The sequence below is a fragment of the Pogona vitticeps genome, chromosome 1 (genome assembly GCF_051106095.1).
Source record: "Pogona vitticeps strain Pit_001003342236 chromosome 1, PviZW2.1, whole genome shotgun sequence".
NCBI lineage: Eukaryota > Metazoa > Chordata > Lepidosauria > Squamata > Agamidae > Pogona > Pogona vitticeps.
In genome coordinates, this window is record NC_135783.1 from 237,463,865 (window position 1) to 237,483,195 (window position 19,331).

The 19,331-nt window shown below is 42.1% G+C and overlaps 1 long non-coding RNA gene across 2 annotated transcripts in view; it reads right to left on the bottom strand.

Moving 5' to 3' along the window:
• Window positions 1-4,912, bottom strand: part of LOC140703023 (uncharacterized) — a 29,962-nt gene extending 25,050 nt beyond the window's left edge. For both annotated transcript variants that reach the window (XR_012082307.2, XR_012082306.2), the window contains exon 1: window positions 4,755-4,912. This is a non-coding gene — a long non-coding RNA (uncharacterized LOC140703023). The remainder of the gene's footprint in view (window positions 1-4,754) is intronic.
• Window positions 4,913-19,331: the final 14,419 nt, after the last annotated feature.

Consider the following 19,331-nt stretch of genomic DNA (forward strand, 5'->3'; position numbering starts at 1 on the left):
GATGCTATGAGAGGTGTTACGGCTGGCACTCCTGTCGAGGCTCTGGTTGATGGCTGGTTTGCCACAGCGGCTAGGGCTGTAGACACAATCACACCTAAACGCCCTCTCCAACACAGAGCCTGCCTGGCGCCCTGGTTTAACCAGGATCTCTGGGCGTTGAAGTGGTTCAGGGGACGGCTCTAGCGCAAGTGGAGAAAGAACCCGATGGATTATAATTGGATAGCTGTCTAGGTCACTACTAACCTTTACCTGGCTAAGGTAAAGGCTGCCAGTCGAGTATACTTCACTAACCAGATAAGCGAAGTGTCCAACCAGCAGGTGGAACTATTCCGTATAGTGCGCGATCTATCCGGAATTGGTCTGAGTGACAGGCCTCCCCCTAGTTTTTCACCAGACCAATTTGCAGCATTTTAAAAATCTAAAGTGGAGGCCATCCACCAGGACCTCTCTCCTTTTTTGAACTCAGTGAGTCGAGCAGAGTTGTCCAGTACTCCGTCTTGCCCAGTAACCTTTGACTCCTTTCAGCCTGTCAAGCCTGATTCTGTGGCCAAGGCGCTTGATCGCTGCCGTGCCACCACCTCCTCCCTTGACCCTTTGCCCGGCCTGGTTAATCAAAGCAGCCAGGCCTACAACAACGGAATGGGCCACTGTAATAATCAATGGGTCTTTCCTCGAGGGCAGGTTTCCATCTGCCCTCAAGGAGACACTCAGTAGGCCCATTAGGAAGAAACCCAGTTTGGCGGCGGACAAAATTCGCAACTATAGGCCCGTCGCCAATGTTTCTTTCTTAAGCAAGGTGCTCAAGAGGGTGGTGGCCGACCAGCTCCAGGCGCACTTGGATGAAACAGATGCCCTGGATCCATTTCAGTCGGGCTTCAGGCCACGCCATGGTACAGAAACGGCATTGGTCGCCCTGTGTGATGACCTGTTGAGGGAGGCTGACAGGGGAAAAGTGTCCCTGCTGGTCCTCCTCGACATCTCAGTGGCCTTTGATACCATTGACCACGGTATCCTCCTGGGGAGGCTCTCTGAGCTGGGAATTGGTGGCCTGGCACTGGCCTGGCTCCATTCCTTCTTGGAGAACCACACCCAGAGACTACAGCTTGGGGGGAGTGTTTCGGCCCCGTGGAGTCTCAATTGTGGGGTCCCACAGGGGTCGATTATCTCCCCAATGCTGTTCAACCTCTATATGAGGCCGCTGGGTGGGGTCATCAGGGGTGTGGAGCATTGTGTCATCAGTACGCTGATGACACAGCTCTACATCTCCTTTTCACCAACTGCAGGAGATGCCGTTCTGTCCCTTCAGTGCTACCTGGGGACTGTACTGCAATGGATGCAGGAAAACGGGCTGAGGCTGAACCTGGACAAGATGGAGGTACTGAGGGTGGGTGCCCCCACAGTTGGGGGCCTGGGAAACTCCCTCTCTTTGGGGGGGACTCTTCCCACCAAGGATGGGGTCCGCAGCTTGGGGATCCATCTGGACCCGGTGCTCACTATGGAAACTCAGGTGGCGTCCGTGGTCCGTACCGCCTTTTTTCATCTTCGGCGGATAGCCCAGCTGCAGTCCTATCTTGTTGGGGCGCTCACTACCTTGGTGCATGCGCACGTAATCTCAAGATTAGACCACTGTAATGCGCTCTACGTGGGGCTGCCTTTGAGGCTGTTGTGGAAACTCCAGGTGGTGCAGAATGCAGTGGCCAGACTACTTAGTGGAGTGAAAAAATACCAACACATCTCACCCACTCTGGCTGCACTGCATTTGCTGCCCATCCGGTTCCACATCGACTTCAAAGTGTTGATGCTTACGTACAAAGCCCTAAAAGGTTTAGGGCCTCGATACCTGGCGGAATGCCTACTCCCACCAAGATCTACCCGTGTCACTCGCGCGAGTCTGGAGGTGAGGCTGAGGAGCCTAAAGCCGAGGGAGGCCCGGAAGGAAAAGACAAGAAATCGGGATTTCTCGGCGGTGGCTCCTCGCCTCTGGAACAACCCACCTCTGGAGATTTGCATCGCTCCCTCGCTGGGTATCTTTAAAAATCAATTAAAAACATGGATGTTTCGGCAGGCCTTCCCTCCAGTCAATTCCTGATGTTTTCTTTTCCTCCTCTCCCCACTGTTTGCCCCATCTTGTTGAAGTGTGTCCTATTATGTAAAAACCTTTTTATATATATATACTTATTGTGCATTTTTATGCTGTAAGCCGCCTAGAGTGGTCTTAACCAACCAGATAGGCGGGATATAAAATAAATAAATAAATAAATAAATAATAAATAAATAAATTTTGTCAGAGATTTTTCTCGTGTTATTCTATTCTCTGAACAGCAATATTTATTTATTTATTTATTTATTTATTTATTTATTTATTTATTTATTTATTTATTTATTTATTTATTTATACCCCGTCCCTCTAGACTATGTCTACTCGGGGCGGCTGGAACAGAAGTAGGAACAGAAGCATAGCTGCTTTTTGTCTTTTTGTGTTTTCAGAGTGCATTATCAAAATTGGCTGTTACAGGGAGCTCAGGAATATATTTCTATATATATATATATATATATGCCTGCTTGTAACCACAATTGTTATTATGAGTTGCCTAGTCACTCCTGACTTATTATGACCCTCAGTGGGTTTTCGAAACATGAGAAATGGTCAAGGAGTACCTTACCATTTTCATCCAAGTTTCCTGGGCTGAGCAGGGATCTGAACCCAGATCTCCTGACTCCCCGTTAGACCCTCTATCCACTACTCCACAAAAACTCCCTGTAAGAGCAGTGCAACATGGCACTAATGCACAACACAATGAATCAATGTTGTGACCAGAGGAATGGTAATGTAACGTTCACCTGATTGCCCTAAAATAGCAAGTAACACAGTATTTATTTATTTATTTATTTATTTATTTATTTATTTATTTATTTATTTATTTATCGCCCAAAAGTGCAATGTGTACTCTCTGAGTGGTTAACAGCCTACACCTAAACATAAATAATCCAATAAATTAAAAACAATTAGCAAACAAGTAAACAATATAGTGCAGAGCAATAAATATAATAAAACGCAACATAGGTCACCAAAGCCAGTATAAATCAGATTTAATACACAGGTCCTCAAAAGGAGGACATCTTATAAAGGAAGTTTTTTAAAAAATGCTATTTTTAAGAGGTTTGTTGTTTTTTTAAACTGGGAGGGCAGGGACCTGGTGAACCTCAAGTAGCAATTTACAGTACTTCATAAATGGGGGGCGCAATAGAAAACACTTGGTTTGAAGTGATGACTTTCTTGGCCTCCTTCAGTGTTATAGTTTTTAATAGTAAAGAGTGCAAGGAGTGGACTGGGTAGCTATTTGGTAGGAGAGACATTCCAGCAGGTATTAAAAAATAATGCTCTGAGCTCTTGTCTGGGCATCTTTTTGCCTTTCTCTCTCACACACACTCTCCCTCAATCTTTCTCTTTCTTTCTCTTCTAGGCATGCCTACCATACATATAAGTCTGTTCCTCTCAATGTATGAACTGCAGAACAAGAGGAAGGTGAAGTGAATATAGAATGCAATGGACCCTGGACTGGCAAATTACAAGTATCCATCTAGGAATGGAGTCAGCCAAGAATCCACCATCCTGATGGATCTGTTAAGGTAATAGCAGTTATAGAGCAAAATATTTATTGACAAATAATTGCTACTTCCAAACATGAGAAAGATGCACAGATTTTCCTGTAGGCCAAAATCAACCAAAATTGTTATCTAGGAAAGAACAAATCCCCTCTTGACCCCAAATAATAATTCATGGACTTATCTAATTATTAATGGCAAAGCCAGAGAAAGGGATTTCAATTTCCCACTGTGCTTCCTTGATAGGGACTGGATTCCATGATCCAGAAGATCCCTTTCAGCTCTGCAGTTCTAAGATGAAAATGAAGATGATGATTAATATATCTATTGTATTTTGCCTTTTGTCTTTAAATTAACATTTTAAAATTTGTGTTGAATACTTTCTGCCTTTTTTTTTTTACTTCAGCAACTATTTTTTTCTTCTTGTGAATACTAGGCTAAACGTTAGGAGTTGCCATCATGCCCCATCTCTGAGTTGGGTTACAGTGCAATCCTATTTGTGCCAATTCAGGATTAAGATCTGCTGAGTTTAGAGGGACACACCTGCAAGGAAGTGTGTAGAGGACAGCATCCAGGCAATATCTCCCAAACGGAAAAATATCCCAACCACTGCAGGTTAGCAAAAGGAAGGAGTTTCTAGTACTGTACTAGTAAAACTGTCTTTGTGCTGGCAGAACCTTCTCAGTGATCTGCAGGCTACAATCCACCAGCAGAAACACAACAAGCGGTAAGGGAAAGGAAAGAGCTGAGTTACACTGGATCCAAACTGCTGCAAGGGACACATAGCCACTATACTGGCACACAGTGATGCCCGACCAAGAGCATAAGTATGTAATTTTCTACATCCCTAGGCTGGGAAGGGCTTCAATTCAACACCGTTTCATGGAACCTAGCATATAAACTCAGCTGGCCCTCAGCCATCTTGGCTAATTAGACTTGTGTTCTTAAGCACGTGTAGGAATGCTGAAGAACGTCAAATGAATTCTTAATTTGCTAAGCTACCATGCTTGTGAGGTTTTACACATCTCCCAATGCATTCGAGCACCTAATTGACAGTTCATTATTATATCTGTGAGGCAGAAAACTAAAACCACCCTGTCTCTGTGAGAAAAAAAGGAGAGAGGAAAGTGGAAAACATTCCCTCTTACCTGGTAGGTCAATAACTGCTGAGAAGCAAGTGAGCGTCTTGACATTTCATTGAACACGCTCTTACAGATAACTTGCATTTTACATCTCCTGCCAGGTTCCTTGGGATTACTGAAAGGGTGAGAAGGCCTCTCCACCAGGTGCTGACTTTAAAATGAAAGCAAAAAGAAAGAGTGGTGCCCCCACCCCAACCTTAAAGGCAAACTATCAAGCTTTCCACATCAGAAATAAGATGGATGGTTCTGTAGCTGGAGAAAGCTGTGTATTCAACAACATTCAACAGGCACTCCTCTGTTAATAGAAATTATCTAACACATCCTGGTGCCCACTGTCTCCCTGAAATATCAGCACAGCATCCTGATTTCACTACATCCCAATCAGACATGAAACACACATGCAAACACAGCAAATGCTCGCTTTTTTCTCCACCCTAGTCACTCTCCTCAAGAGTGACTTTGTGAACAAAACAAGGTCCTCTATCTGGGGACGTGTTCCATACAAGCCAGAATGCTGATCTTCCAGGTTCCCAGATTTTACAGAAAGTCTCCACAGACTACTTGCAAAGCCACTGTCCACATGAGGATAGCACTGGGTGAGATCGTAGAGAATGCAGAACTAAAGCACCCCCCCTTCCTCCAATATTCAGGATACCTACTGTGATTAATGATGCATGGCAACAGAGTAATGTTGTCAATAAAAAGTACACCGCTCTGAGTGTGTCAGGAAAAGCTTTGTTTGTACAACAGGCAGGAAACCATTCACTGGCCCAAATCCTCATGTGTAGCAAGGCAAATGCCATAGCTTTTGAGGCAAATTTCCCAAATTATGAAATCACTGTAGATATTACCAGTATGCAGCAGGTGATGTCCATAGTGATTTCATAACTTAAGATACTTCACCTTCAGAAGTCAGAGTGTGATATTCCAGCATAACTGTACAAGAAGATCTGAACCAGTCACTTGCACTTACTTTGAAATTTGCCTTATTTTTAAACTGAGTTTTCTAGCATTCATCTAAAAAACATTGCAGCCACCATGCAGTCTCCCAGGCTTCTTCAAACCCCACAAAAAATTTGGTTCAGCCCTCTCCTACATGAAAAGTAAGTATTGTGATACTAGTGTCATTGATGAAAATAGGCAAAAACAATCTTACCCTAACCTTTCTCCAGCATGTTACAGAATTTTATAGTCTTACATTTCTGACTTTATAGTACTTTGTATCTTTCTTAAGGCAAATGTCTGCAAATGCTTAAAAAGTCTGTTATATTCTAGAGTTAAATATTCCCTGACCTATGGTTGATTTCAGACCTTGTAACCCATGAGTAAACAAGGCAAGATAAGAACAACAGTGGGCATTCTAAAGGCAAGGCTGTGACCACAGGGCACTGGGAGAAAATATAGAGACCTAGTGTAATACAATTAGACAACGTCATAATGCTTATTTGGCCTTGGTGATGAACACGACAGACACAAAGGATGGATTTCAAAACCAATCAGTTTGTCCATTCTGATTGACACTTTATGTACAAACATTTACTTGCTTAATGTAACTTAACTATCAGCCTTTATAAGCTCTCCAAAAACTAGCTTCGGGGGAGACGAATTGATTTGGATCGCTACCCATATTCATTCCTGATCTGCAGATCAAATAAACCGGACTCTTAATTATATTCTATATTTCTGTGTCCACATGATAAATTCCTCTCCCTCTTTCAGGTGTTGCAAAAAGTTGAAGCTGCCAGAGGAACTGAACCAGCATTTTTTTTGCAACAAGCAAGAGTGCCCCATGGGTGGAGTTGGCAGTCAAGGTTCAATCTATTTTTGACAAGATTAGAAAATTTTCATTATGTTAGGGTGAAATTTCAAATTTGAGGAACACAGGGTCAATCTTGTTATGCTTTTCTTCTCATCCAGTAATAAATCATAGAATCATAGAATAGTTGAGTTGGAAGGGGCCTATAAGACAATCAAGACCAAACTCCTGCTCAATGCAGACATCCAAATCTAGGTAGATCTGACAAGATCGTTGCCCAGTTTTCCGCCTCCAGTATCAGAGTGCTAAGATAATTGGTTCCATGGTCATACTGCTCTAATAGCTAATGCACTTTTCTTGATATTCAGCCAAAATCTGACTTTCTATAACTTGAGCCCATTATTATGTGTTGTGCATTCTGGGATGATCCTGCCCTTCCACTCTATGACTATCTTGCAAGTGTTTGAAAAGTGCTATTACATCTCCCCTAAAAAAATATTTTTCTCAAGGCTAAACATGCCCAGCTCTTTCAGTCTTTCCTCATAGTTTCCAGTCCCCATATCATTCTTGTTGCCTTCCTCTGAACTTGTTCCAGTTCATTTTCATTCTTCTTAGAATGTGGCTGTAACGGCCTCCTTCTACCTCACCAAGGAAGGTCGCTACGTCACTCCACTGTTACTCTTCTGGTAGTCTGCCACCATCCATCCCCTGCAATAAGTATCTTCAGGCCGGAATGGATTTCAAACAAAATAACTAAAGTTTATTGATTGGTACATTAAGATTGGTATAACAAATAAATCAGGTAATCACATAAAGAAAGGCTCTAGCTCACACAGACTCATATCTCCACACAATCTGATCACTATCTCATCTCAACACTCCCAGATCGTGATCTGCCCCTCACACACATTCACACCCCCATATATCCCAGCTCCTCCCCCTGATGTCCCGCCTTCCGACCACCATTGGATGTTAACATTCCAGCCTAAACCTTGAAGGACAGGTGACATCATAGCTGTTTTTAACAGTGGCGTCCAGAAATGACTAAGTATAATTAAATGTGAATTGTAAATTGTGAGGTTTGTGAATTGTAGGGACTGGTGGGTCATCTGGAAGATTCTAAGAAATGTTATGGAAGCCTTTTGTTTCCCTGCACCTGATGAATGTAACTGCACTACAGTAATGTCAGTGTTCAAATGCTTACCTGATTTGCATTACTTCTATGAGGACTGCAGAGATGATAACAACTCAAAATATTTTAAAGTAGCAGAATTTCTATATAAATGATTCTGTTTTCCTCAGAACAAACAGATGTAATAACATTAAGGACAATATATACTTTAAGAATACAGTAATAAATAACTTTTGATGTATTAGGAAGTGGATTTTCAATTAATATTGTTTTAGAGATTTACTGATCCAGGACAGTACGTTTTTTTAAAAAAAAGAATGTCTGTGACACAAGGTAAAGCAGATTGACTGGCTTTGTTCAGTTGACTCTAGGCTTCCACTTGAATGAAAAAGAAAGAAAGAAAATTTTGGCTGAAGTGAAAATGGAATTTAAAGAGGCACTTGCTCTTCCTTGGGTTGTCTTTGTTCTTGAAAAAAGCTCCGTCTTCCTGGGAAGTAAGCTTTTCCAGATAGTTTACCACCTCACTAAGCAATTGATGTGCTGTACTATCCCTTTTTACTTCTAAGACTTTGTAACCTCCTGATTCCTTTGTTGAGGAATGACTATAAAACACCTCTAGTTTCCTTAGTCTTCTTCAGGTATTTGCTTAAATATGTAAATGGTGTCAGGTGGAGAAAGTCAATGTGTGCTCTGCTGTGTGCTGGTGCCCATCTGACCTTTCTGCGTCGAGTAGGAGAAGTCATGAATACAATTCACTGCACAACTCAGGACCTTATCTATAAGGATCCCCAGTGTCCTGGAGTGTTCAGCTCATGACAAACTGAACAAATGTAGGATACCTCTTGAGGCCTTGCAGCTCAGCATGATGAAGGCAAGGACTGAAGGGCTGGATGGGCAGGGCCACCAGCATGCATGGTCTGCACTTTTAACTGGTTTAGGTAAAGGTAAAGGTTCCCCTTGACAATTTTTTGTCCAGTCGTGTCCGACTCTAGGGGGCGGCGCTCATCCCGCTCTTCAAGCCATAGAGCCAGCGTTTGTCCGAAGACAATCTTTCCGTGGTCACATGGCCAGTGTGATTTAGACACGGAACGCTGTTTACCTTCCCACCGAGGTGGTCCCTATTTATCTACTCGCATTTGCATGCTTTCGAACCGTTAGGTTGGCGGGAGCTGGGACAGGCGACGGGTGCTCATTCCGTCGCGTGGATTCGAACTTACGACTGCTGGTCCTCTGACCCTGCAGCACAGGTTTCTGCGGTTTAGCCCACAGTGCCACCATGTCCCTTTAACTGGTTTAGCCCTTACATGCTCAGGCACATACTTAATGAGGGATCAAAACTTTCACCAGTCCAAGTTCTAGAGGTCCCTTATGCAGAATGGTACATAAATTATGCAAATAAATGCCATTTTTTTCTTACTGCTTCCTCAGTAATCAAAGGTAGAATGAATGAGTGTCCTATGAAAGCCACTAATACCTAGTTTTGGCAAAGAAAGAAAGAAGAAGAAGAAGAAGGGAGGGACAGCAAAATTATTCTTTTATGCACTTTTTTGCTGTGCATTTCTGTCTCTATATAACAATGGTTCCCAACCATGGGTCCCCAGATGTTCTAGAACTTAAACTCCCAGAAGCCTTCATCATTAGCTGTGCTGGTCAAGATTTCTGGAATCTGCAGTCCATGCACATCTGGGGACCCAAGGTTGGGAAGCACTGCTCTAAACCTAAATCTAAATCTAAAAAAAGGTTTAGATCAGCTGGCAAGGGGATACAACACTTGTACAGAAATGCACTTGCAGATCAAGAGATTAGTTTAATAAGTTTAAACATGCTAATAACAGGCAAGATCAAAAAGGCAAGCCAAAAAGACTGAGACTTGAAAACTAACAAGACATGAAGGAGACAATCTAGGTAATACCAGAGGTATTTCAGTAAAAGTCAGGTCACAGCACTCTGCTCGTTATCTGAGAGGGTTTTTGTAAAATCCTCTTCTCCCCCCCCCCCCCGCCACCGACAGAGCCTCTGTGATGATATGCCAGGCTTCCTTCCATGGGCCAATATCCTGTTGAGCTTCTGCTGAGCTGAAAGTCCCACCAGCCTAGTAATGGGTAGATCATGTATCTGGCACAAGCGTTGACACTAGTATGAGTGGAGGATGGGCTTTCCTCACGGACACTGTGGTCTGCACCATGACAATGCTATAGTACAAAGCCACTTTACTATGTTGGCAAGATTTTCCACTCAACAGCACCTCGGTAAGATATTGGGCATGGTAACTAGGTGACAAAGGGAGATCTTTCTTGCAGAAAACCTTGGTTATCCCAGAATGCTTTTAACCTTGCTTCCTAACCCTGGATTCAGCTAAAGCAGCCTGCAAAGGCCAACACAAATGGAGGAAGTAAAGAATCATCTACTTCTTCCCATATAGCATCTCCATGCCACACTAGAGACATTTTAATGCTACCATACCTTCACAGCTGTCCTCTGCAGACCTTCTCTTATGCTTCACTGAACTGCTTTTGCACGGCAAGGCATGCTTTACCTTTGCCTAGCAAATCACAGACTTTATTATTATAATTTTGAAATTAGAGCCTACAGACTCTTCCTGTCTAGTGGTATTCAAGTGCTTATTCCAAATCAGAAACAGATCATGTATAACCACGGCAGCATTTTGTATGTAGAAGTGTGACCTTTTCAATATAATCCCTTTGAAAAGAAAAATAGGGATTTACACCTTAGAACATGCCTTCTGTATTCTCACACTTTCAAGTCACGGTGGCACATGAATTCATATAAAAATACCACTTGCTGTGCGAGGAGATCCCTATTTCCTCAATTCATTGGGTGTCCCTTCCTTTTTCCCCATGTATTGTTCATTCAATTTAGCTGCCTTTAGTTCCCTTATTAAATATGCAGGATCTTCATTATGCTGCTGGGAGGCAAATAATGTAAGATTAACACAAAGCCTTGCAAAGCTTTCATTGGTATTATTATTATTAATATTAAGAGCATAAGCCTGACACATATTTTTATGCTTTGCTAACCCGAATGTCAATAGAATGTGTAATCCAATTTCCCCCTTCTTTCTTCTTCAGATCAGCAATATTTAACTTAAGGAACATCCTTCTCTCTCTCTCCGTCTCTCTCTCTGTCTGTCTGTCTCTCTCTCTCTCTTTTTTTTTAGAGGGGGGACAGGTTAAAACCTCCCAGTTGCTGAGACTAAAAACAGCAGTGTCTGTTTGATCTAGAAAGGCAAAGAGATTCTGTATCACCTTAGCAGATAAATAATTTTATGCTGGTAAGCAGCAGGCTTCCACAACATGTATTCTTGACTCCCACCACAACCCGCCATTACAGCCTTCTCCATTCCATAGTTTTGTTTCCCAACTGGTATTTATCATTAAGTGGCTACTGAGCATGCTCGGCTCTCCTTTGTCGGTATTTCTGCAGAAGTCCTGGGTTCCACACGCATAATGATGCCCCTCTTCTTTTTTTTTAAAGGAGACCTCATTTCGTCTCTGACCCTGTCTGCTCTCACCAGCTAAGACTACTAAAAGAAGGACTGATGAGAATAGATTTAGTTTGCTCATTTGACTTATAACCCTCTTTGGTGTACACAGAGTCATTCAAGGTGACATAAATTGTTCTCCTCCTCCCCAGTTTATCCTCATAACAACCCAGTCATAGACGTCAGACTGTCTGGCTGTCCCAAGGTCATCAAGTTAGTTTCACATCTGAGTGTGGATTTAAACTATAATCTTTTGAATTAGAGCCCTAGACCAGTATTTTAACTACTATGTCCCATTGCCCTGGTGCTATGTGTACTGTGGCATGAGACCCTCCTCCCTTTCAATGCAGGACTTTATTAAGCCTTTAGACCTGAATGCAGAAAACCCAATGTTGTGTTTTTCTGTGGATATGGCCATTTAGTTCCACCACAATCAAAATGGCACATGAAATATGCAGGTAAATGGAATTATTGAGATTTCCTTTCTCCATTAACGTGTCAGTTGTTGACTCCTATGTATGATAACTGCACAATTACATCATTACAAACAACACGCTTTTTCTTCTTCGTAATTTGCTTCTTCCTTGAGGAATGTTGCTTTTGTAAGACTAGTATCTTTTGGCAGAAGGGGTAATAAACACACCAGAATACTGTCTTCATAAAGAACAACACAGGCTGCAATAGGAGTAATATGGTGATGTGGGCATCAAAGAGGTTGCTGTTCCCAATATAATGGAAACTAGTCCTTCCAGTACAAAAAGCTACATAAAACAAAAGGCAAAACTACTATTTACAACAAATTTTAGACATCAGCAGAATCAAAATTGAACAAGTTGAATGTTCCTTTTTTACACACACACACACACAAACACACAATGTTGTAATGGACTGTGAATGGGCAGGGCTGGAATGCAGGGACATTTTGATTAGCAGGGAGCACTGATGTCATATGCTATTATCCTCAGGTTTCTCTACTGCCTCTAAGCTAAGTTGCAATCTTTACAGCAGTGGCTGGTGGAACTACCACTACACACTCTGTGTTCTGAAACTGATGGGACAGAAACCCTATTCAGTCATTATTAAATGAAACATATTGACCAAGGGTAGCAGGAATTGCTCCAGCTGGGCCTCGTTCCCAGTTCCATCATTCTCCCACACATGGTGTGTGCCAACCTTGAAGAAGCAAGTCATGAGGACTCTCCATGTGAGATGCGACCTTTGGCATCCCAACTCATGTGGAGAACAACAAAGCTAGAAACAGAGGGGGGCAGGGATGGGACAATCCCCTCTACCTCTGATGGCTATTTATTAACAATGGAACAGCCCTTTTCTGGGCTAAGGATGTAGCTTTCAGGCTAAAACACCCTACCCTTTCAGAGATTAAACTTCCAAGGAGGTCATCGGAAAGTGACTTGTCCCCTATGTCAGTGAGATAATTATCCATATATTACACATACAGCTAGACCAATTTCATGAATAGCTGCAAGAATGTTTCAGTGGAGAACAAAATCAAATGGCATTTCCGAAGCATCTTGTTCTCCCTCCCCCCCTTTTTTTCTTTCCAGAAAAACTGAAACAAATGGAACACAATTGTACTTCTATTTTTTTACACTATTCATCTGGGAATCAAATAGAAAATCTTGGTGTTTGTTAGGAATCTGACTAGAAAAACAATACAGACAGGAAGATAACAAGAAAATCCATTTATCACTTTGACAGGCACCGGATTTTATGAGTGTAAATTCTTTGTGATGGAGTAGGGTTGTCTTTGATTTACCTTAAACTCATAACCAATGCTTAGGCTCAGACAAAGTTTCTGTTTCAGGGTAATCATGTTATACTCAAGTCAAATTATTATTAATGAACTCAAGGAAGGATAAACCTCAGTATTTGTTAATCCCCTCTTGTCATCAAATGCCAAGCAGTTCTATGTCAGGAGCCATTTTGTTATTGGTAAATGTTTATTACCATCTAATATGTTCTGAGTTATTCTGACTTACAAGATTAGATGAAAGACACTTCCAGTAAATCAAAAACACAAAAACAGTTTGTCTGATTTGTAAGTTAAACAACAACAATCTATATGTCTAAATCATTATGACACTTTTCTAGATGTACAGCCATAATTAATGTTCATCTTATCCTAAAACATTACTATGGACAGGTAACAAATGATTTGATAATGCTTCTCCTGTGGTTATATATTCTATAACAGGTGTACACTGCACCATACATATGCTGATTACATTCAAGCCTACTCTGAAGGCTTCTCCCATAATCCCAGGTGTGTGTATATCAGATATTATCATAATTCAGTTGTAAGGTCCAATGCACCATTTCTAAATGCATGCATAAAATCTTCTTCCAGATTTTGCCTCATGTGTAGACTACAAGGATAGACTACAAAATCCATTGTGACTAGAAATCCAGCTCTAATGGGAGAAGACACGGTGGATTTGGTAAATGAGGACTATAAGTTTACCTATACCTATAAAGGAACAAGAGATCTGTAAAGGTAAAAATGGTGAAGGTAAGTTTGACCTGTCCTGTGTCCTGCAGTAGTGCCAATACCCAGTTTTTGTCCTCCTCCGGTGCCCTCCTGACTTCCATCCACTCATGTCCTACAATTGTCAAGCACCTTAATCATTCAGGCACCAAAGTGAGTTCATTCCCACTAATGAACTGGCCAATCCAAAATATACCCTGGAATTCCTTCCCCACTTAAAGGCACAGAAGTGCATTAGAGACTAACTTCTCATGTGCCCTACCAGCACTGCTCTCCAATGAGGACCATTAGACATGGGATATTTGTATTCATATTTAATATCCCAGATGCAACTGGACCTAATGAGATCCGGCCCCCAGGATAAGACCATCCACTCATGTGTCTTGCCATGGCACTGGTCCTGCTTGTCCTACCAACGGTGCCTGGAGCTCCGCTCTCTTCCTGCTTCAGTGGCCACTCCAGGCAGGGGGTGGGAGGATGAGTCTCCCCACACGGCTGCTGAAATATGTGACTGAACAGTCCATTCCAGCTGCTTTGGGGACATTCGTATTTGTATACGAATACAAATCTCCCCATGTCTAGTGAACATTCCAACAATTTCCAAACTGTCCCCAGTAAACCATAAGAGAACAGTTAACCCCACTCTCCAATCATATTGGTTGGAAATCATTCTTGATCAAATTGTACTCAGCAGTGTGAATGGTAAGAATTTAAATGTTCCAAGTTGTCCATAGAATCAGCTTATATATCTCTGGTGGGGCCCATGTTTATTACCAGTTTCCTGATCATGTGTGGCTCACAGACTGAAAGGGGGGAGAGGGGCATTTCTAGCTCAGTCACGAGGCATCTGTGGTCCTGAAACTGTATGTATCTTCATGCTTCAAAAGCAGCCCCTCCCAACAGTGAACACTACCTTCTCTGTGGTTAGCTATGCACAAACACACACACACAAACAGGTTGTACTATAGTTTACCCTAGTTTACTTTGAGGAGGAACAAATCAGATTGCAAAGACTTATGTCAATAGGCAATGAACAGTAACACCCCCAATCCACATCCTATCCTCTGTGGTGTTATAAATGTCTTGTTCCAACAATTTATGTCTGCACCAGTTGCATAATGCTATATAAGCTACTCACTTGTCCCCTAGCTCATCCCTAAAACTTTTTAATTTTTTACTATATTTTGCAATGAGACTAGTGTCAAACTCTCTTGATACTAGTACCAATCACCATGTCTATGTACCAATATCCATTTGGCATATATACAGTATTTCACAGAAGTGAGTACACCCCCTCACATTTCATAAATATTTTAGTATATCTTTTCATGAGACAACACTGAAGAAATGACACTTGGTTACAATGTAAAGCAGTGAGTGTACAGCTTGTATAACAGTGTAAATGTGCTGTCCCCTCAAAATAATGCAACACACAGCCATTAGTGGCTAAACCACTGGCAACAAAAGTGAGTACACCCCTAAGTGACAATGTCCAAATTGGCCACAAAGTGTCAATATTTTGTGTGGCCACCATTATTTTCCAGCACTGCCTTAACCCTCTTGGGCATAGAGTTCACCAGAGCTTCACAGGTTGCCACTGGAGTCCTCTTCCATTCCTCCATGACAACGTAACGGAGCTGGTGGATGTTAGAAACCTTTCACACCTCCGCCTTCCATTTCAGGATGCCCCACAGATGCTCAATAGGGTTTAGGTCTGGAGACATGCTTGGCCAGTCCATCACCTTTACCCTCAGCTTCTTTAGCAAGGTAGTGGTCCTTTTTGGGTGTTTTTGAGGTCATACATGCATGTCATGGTTGAGATTATGTGGGTTTAAAGCATGTATAAAGATGGTTTGCGTAGTTGTTAAGAAATGTAAAATGGATCCATATTGGTCTTGTGTAAGAATGATTTTGTATGATGGGAATGTTGTTCCAGAGGGCTGTGGGAATGTTTTTCCTTTAGGCCAGTACACACCAATACAAGGTAAGAAGACCAGACACTCGTTATGGTGGAGAAGAGAGTAGACAGAGGCAAATAACACCTGTTTCTCATGGGAAGAGAGGGAGGGGATTATGTCTACCACCTTACACTGTAATTGGATGACAGCGTGGGAGACGAAGAAGACAGGAGGAGTCTAGAAGATTAAAAAATGAACTTTTGCCATGTGCAGCGTTCCCTCTTGTTCCTAATTTTTTCTTTGTTGGAACCAGATTTTTTTTCTAGGTCTTTCTTCCTGCTGCCCTGTGCAGGAGAAAAGACTTGGGGAGATGTGGAGAGCTGAAGAATGAGGAGGAGGGAGGATTTATGCCTGTTACCTACCCTAAGGAAGCTTTTAGAGATTTTTTAGAGCTTTTGAAATCAAAAAGGAATGAGTTGCCTTAACTGTAATTGTAACAAGCCTTGGAAATGCATTACTGCTATGCTTTGGCATCAAACTGACTTTATTTTGTAAATCTATCATTTTTTTCAATAAAAAAGATCAATTATAAAATCTTTTGGTCTCTTGAACAGTAAAGCCTGTCGCAGCCATTCCCAGAGGGAGAGGCAAGGCCACAGTACGCTACTGAGTCCTGTCTAATTGAGCTTAGTAGATTTTAGGACTACAAAGCTCATGTGCAACTCCTTGCTAAACTTAATTAAGCATAAGCAAGTATCTTTTTAGGGCAGACTTGTAAGAAGGGGTTTGTTGTACACCCTGGCTGAGGTCACCAGGACTCTACCCAGCTGTTTAGGGGTACTCAGGCTCCCAATTACTCTCTGTCCACCGACAAAGTTCTCCTTAACAGGAAGCTGCGCCGTGACAATATCATGTTGGGATACTGCCCTGTGGTCCAGTCTCCGAAGGGAGGGGATCATGCTCTGCTTCAGTATGTCACAATACATGTTGGCATTCATGGTTCCCTCAATGAACTCTAGCTCCCCAGTACCAGCAGCACTCATGCAGCCCCAGACCATGACATTCTCACCACCATGCTTGACTGTAGGCATGACACACTTGTCTTTGTACTCCTCATCTAGTTGCCGCCACATATGCTTGACAGCATCTGAACCAAATACGTCTATCTTGATCTCATTGGACCACAGGACATGGTTCCAGAAAACCATGCTCTTAGTCTGCTTGTCTGCAGCAAACCATATGCAGGCTTTCTTGTGCATCATCTTTAGAAGATGTTTCTTTCTGGGACGACAGCCCTAGAGACCAATTTGATGCAGTGTGAGGCGTATGGTCTGAGCACTAACAGACTGACACCCCCACACACACACACACACACCATCAAACTCTGCAGTAATGCGGGTAGCATTCCTACGTCTATTTCCCAAAGCCAATCTCTGGAGATGATGCTGAGCACGGGCACTCAACTTCTTTGGTCGACCATGGCGAGGCCTGTTCTGAGTGGAACCTGCCCTGTTAAACTGCTGTATGGTATTGGCCACCATGCTGTGGCTCAGTTTCAGGGCTTTGGCAATCTCCTTATAGCCTAGGCCATCTTTATGTAGAGCAACAATTGGTTTTTTCAGATCCTCATATAGTTCATTAACATTAGATGCCATGTGGAACTTCCAGTGACCAGTCTGAGAGAGTGAGAGTGATAACACCTGCTTCCCTTTCACACCTGAGAGTTGTGACACTAACAGGTCTCATGATACCAGGGAGGGAAAGGGGCTACTTGGGCCTAGTTTGGACATTGTCACTTAGGGGTGCACTCACTTTTGTTCCCAGCGGTTTAGACATTAATGGCTGTGTGTTGCATTATTTTGAGGGGACAGCACATTTACACTGTTATACAAGCTGTATACTCACTGCTTTACATTGTAGCCAAGTGTCATTTCTTCAGTGTTGTCACATGAAAAGATATACTAAAATATTTATGAAACGTGAGGGGGTGTACTCACTTCTGTGGTATACATGGAGCAGTACCATTAAGACTAGGGCCAACTGAGCCACTGTTTTCATAGCAATAGTAAATGCAAGAAAAAGGATGTAGGAGTAAGGGAAGGAAATGTTTGTGCCTGCAACACAACAATGGAACCAGAGAGATTTTAGAGTGATTGGGGGGGGGGACTTTGGTGCTTTCCATAAAGCATTAAATTTCACATTGTGGGGGACTGAATCAGGGGACCAGTCCATAGCTACTATGTGCAGCATTTTGAGAAGGTGCTCCTACTGTTCCTAAGAAACACTGGGGAGGGGAACAATATTACATAATAATTATGTGCCATCAAGTCATTTCTGACTTATGGCAACCCTTTTCAGGGTTTTCCAGGTAGAGAGTACTCACAAGTGGTTTGCCATTCCTTTCTTCTGGGTGCATCCTGGGACTGTGCAGCTCGCCCAAGGCTACACAAGCTGGGTCTTTTCCCAAGAGGCACAGTGAGGAGCTGAACTCCCAACCTGTGGTTCCACAGCCAGATACTTAAACCACTAAGCTATTCAGCCTGCATTACAAGACAAAAAAACAAACAAACATGGAAGCGCCTTAATACTAATGTACACTTGCTAAAAAATTTTTAAAAGAAAGATATGCAGAGCATTTGTGGAGCAGTGGATACAAACATTTTGTGGGTAGAGAAATGATCTGAAAAAAACATAATAGATTTGTTTGCACAATTTGAGAAAATAAAAACATAATCACACATTTGTATATGAATTCTCAGGGAAAAAAATGAAGAGCACAATGCGTTAGCAAAAGAAGAACCAGAAATCATGGAATGTAAACGAGTGTGGAGACAGAACATTCACACAGAACACTCTAACAGGATGTATTGTGGACTTTGAAGAAATACCCAACCAGGACAAAATTTCCGGAATGATTTCTTGTCCAGCTACACAATGCCCCAAAATAGTATGGAGTGTAGTAGAACAGGAAAAGAGCCTGCATCAAGAGGAGAATAAAAAGGGGGACAGAATCTCAATAAGAAATGCCAAGTATGATGTGGGTATTGGGAGGGGGAACTGAACACAAGGAGACTATGACTTTAACCAATGCAAAGGAGACATCTGGAAGAGTCCTGACAAAACTCCCATAAATTAAAACAAATCTAACCTAACTATGACTAAATCCAGAGCCCAAATATGGCTGGAATCCTGAGGCTTTTTTTTAAAAGAATGTGTTATTGAAAACATAGGTGTTGCAGCAGCTAATTGAAACTAATTAACAAGGTGCAAGTTATGTGCCCAGTCTCATGCTTGCTTAGTACAAGACCACCCATTCAACCAGAACCTTGATAATCAGCTCCAGTTAGCCACCACAACTTCTGCATTTTTGCCTAAACATGTTGAAAACAACAACAGCATTCTGGTCTATGTCTCTTCTACTAAATTTATCATCCATTCTGTTTCATCTCCATTCCAGTTTTACTCATGTCTTTCTTTTTCCTGCCTCAGACATATAATCAGGCTCAACAAAACAATAGATCCAAGTGTTTGTGCAGCAAAAATGGAAGTCTGCCGTATCAAGTGGGATGTGACAAGGGCTGCATGCATACAAATTGAATTTCATAGGCGTGATTGCTTCTTGGGAATAAGAACTTAGCCCATGGAAAAGCTCTGAGATTTGACTGAGAATATGTATTTTCCTGCTTTTAAAAAAATCCTGTGCAACATCAGAAAAACATAACAAGAACCCATTCCAAACCTGATTAGTTTCATGTTGTGAAGCAACGCCATACATATTAATAGCTATAA